The sequence below is a fragment of the Leguminivora glycinivorella genome, chromosome 26, assembly GCF_023078275.1.
Source record: "Leguminivora glycinivorella isolate SPB_JAAS2020 chromosome 26, LegGlyc_1.1, whole genome shotgun sequence".
NCBI classification, from domain to species: domain Eukaryota; kingdom Metazoa; phylum Arthropoda; class Insecta; order Lepidoptera; family Tortricidae; genus Leguminivora; species Leguminivora glycinivorella.
In genome coordinates this window covers 10,306,126-10,309,302 of record NC_062996.1, presented here as the reverse complement: position 1 = coordinate 10,309,302, position 3,177 = coordinate 10,306,126, and the positions used below count along the sequence as shown (strand labels likewise).

General features: G+C 35.5%; 1 non-coding gene across 1 annotated transcript; it reads left to right on the top strand.

Annotated features, from left to right (window-relative positions):
* The first annotated feature begins 2,795 nt into the window (after positions 1-2,795).
* Positions 2,796-2,867, top strand: Trnam-cau. The gene has a single exon. It is a non-coding gene; the product is annotated as a tRNA-Met (tRNA).
* The last annotated feature ends 310 nt before the right edge of the window (positions 2,868-3,177 follow it).

Below are 3,177 nucleotides of genomic sequence, written 5' to 3'. Positions count from 1 at the left end.
ACTAAAATTAGCCAATCCAACACAAAAGACTTGTATGATATTTCGGGTAAGCTCATGTATGTACTCTTACACACATTACAAATAGAAGTAACATATATTGTTAATAAAATCTTACTATCAACAATGTACCCAAATTCTCTCAAGCAGACACGCATTTGTCCCATATATAAAGGTAAAGGGGAAAAGTCTAACGTTGAGAGTTACAGGCCCATTAGCATTGTGCCTACGTTATCTAAACTTATTGAAGCAATTCTGTCAAATATCATTATTGGTCATGTAATATATAATGGGACACTTTCAGATGCGCAATTCGCGTATCGAAAAGGCCAGTCGACCACGACAGCGACACATCAATTTACAAAGCACGTTTGTATGTGCTTAGATAGTAAACTCAAAGTTGCAGGGATATTCCTCGATCTGTCAAAGGCCTTTGACACTGTAGATCACTCATTACTTCTAAAAAAGTTGGAAATATACGGTGTCAGGGGTCAAATCGGGGAATTAATTAAATCTTTCTTATCACACAGAAAACAATCAGTTGAACTACAAATAAATGGAATGCGAAGTAGATCTTCTGCTAAGGATATTAAGATTGGCGTTCCTCAAGGGTCCGCATTGGGAAACACACTATTCCTTATATTCGTAAATGATTTAGCAGCTTTGAATATTGATGGCAGGATGATGCTCTACGCTGATGACACATCGATCACAGTGAGTGCCGAAACTTTCGAACAACTAGAAAGTAAGATAGCTAAAGCCATACATCTGTGTGAAGATTGGTTTAGTGCAAATGGCCTAAAGCTGAACTCCAATAAGACGAGCATAATGTTATTTCACCCCAGAAGACCAACATCAGCAATTGAAGTATCACTAGGTAATGATAGACTTGTTCAGACAGTAAATGAAGTAAAATTACTAGGTTTTCAGTTAGACTCTGAACTAAAGTGGAACAAACACATAGAAATGGTATGTAATAGAATGGCTAAAGGGGTTTATGCATTACGACAGTTAAAAACTTTAATATCAGATGTCAGCTTAAAAGAGACCTACTATGCTTACGTTCACTCAATACTATCATATGGAATAATTCTGTGGGGAAGCTCTTCTGATAATGAACGCGTCCTGAAGATGCAAAAACAGGCAATCAGAGTACTTGTTGGTGCAAAGTTTAGAGATTCTTGTAGGGAGCACTTTAAAAAGTTAAGTATTTTAACATCTGTCTCAGTTTATATAATGGATGTGATAATGTATATGAGAAGGAACATTCATGAATTCAAGATACGTGCTCAATGTAACCCTCGCCATACTAAAAGATCTCTAGATATAATACCGAACGTAAATAGATTAAAACTTACTAAACGCTTGCCAAATGCAGTGGGTTGTTTGCTCTATAATAAATTACCTTACCACATAAAAAATATCAAGCAGGAGGGTTTATTCCGTACACGGCTGAAATCGCTGCTATTATCTTGCACACTGTATAGCGTTAAGGAGTACCTAAATAATGACTACTCTGAATTTGACGTGGTTTTAAATTAAAATAAATAGTAGTAGGTACTCCTATAAACTAAAAGATGTAAATCTTATTGTAATATCTAATGTAAATATGTAGTTGTAGATACGTACATAATTGCCATATTTGACGATAATTGTATAAAATACTTATAAGTTTGATGTAATACAAATTTATATTGGGTTTTTATAATTAAATAAATTATTCTATTCTATTCTATTCTATTCTAGGCATTAAAAGGTTCAAAAATACGTAATTATTTAATGTTTTGTAATAATAAAGATTTATTAATTACTTTTCATTGACAACATTATTATCTGTAATGATTTTATTTTAAAATTAGTCCCGAGTCTACTCAATTATAGATTTTATACAATACAGTAGAGTCCGGTTAGTATATTACGACTCCGCATAGACCTAACGTCCAACCTCTTACAACGACATAAGCATAGGTATTTATTTGGTTTTCGTATGTGATAGTATGAAAAAGTACATCCGTTTATTACGACTCCGATTTTAACGACCAGCCACTTTTTACGACACATTTTACACAGAATCCGTCCGTCAAGTCCGGTTGCAACACTTGCAACGACGAGCGACAACGTTTTTAGTTTTACTAGTAAATTGAGGAAACAAAGCTACTTCCACCCAAGCACGGCCCCCTGTCTTGCCTACAACAAGTAGCAAGATTACATTGTGGCCACGTAACTTTTTGGAGTATTGCTTTTAAAATTTTAAATTTTTAACAATTTGTTCGCCTCGGGTCTAATCTTATAAGCTAAATAGAACCCAATTTGTATTTTTCGATTGCGTATAAACTAGCTTTACTTACAAATGATGAGCAAGCACGCATACTAAAAAGGACTTTTCTAACTAAACAAGTCACAGCTAGGGAACAAATCAAATTATTTTATTGAATATTTTTCGATTTGTTATTTTTTTCAAGTAGTCACACTACTATATATAAATTATAAATTTAAATAGATATCATACACGAAAGAAAAAACGACAGGGCCCGGGTCTTCAGCTTACGCGGCTAAGCCGTAGTAGTGTGACTACTTGAAAAAAAGAACAAAATCGAAAAATATTCAATAAAATAATTTGATTTGTTCCCTAGCTGTATAGATGGCAACACCATCTCTCTCGCTATATCGTAATCCTGCAAAGGATTCGTATAGGAGGTGCAAGCACTAATTGCTCGCCCTTAGAGTTGGTCAAAGGCGCCTAGCCTTATCAGAGATAAGATAACATACACTAGAGAAATTTCGTCGGGTACCACGGCGGGCGGGTTGTCTAGTGGTGAGGACGTTAGCCGCATAAGCTGAAGACCCGGGTTCGATTCCCGGCTCGGCCACCAGTGGGCCCTGTCGTTTTTTATTTCGTGTATGATATCCAGTGATCGGGGATTTGGATGCCACACGGGGTGAATGACCTCAAACATTATGCTAGTATGGATATGCCGCGGAATTCCTGGCTTTATATGGTTAGAAAAAGGACAGTTTTTTTTTCATAATATTATGTACCTACCTTTAAATTATCAATTTATTTCTATTACGGGTCAGCGTTTTAAATACCACATCAAATCATCATTGTTATTACCTACTGCTCGTATGACATAAATAAATTATCACGGGCCGGACGGCATATCCATAACACTGTTTCTA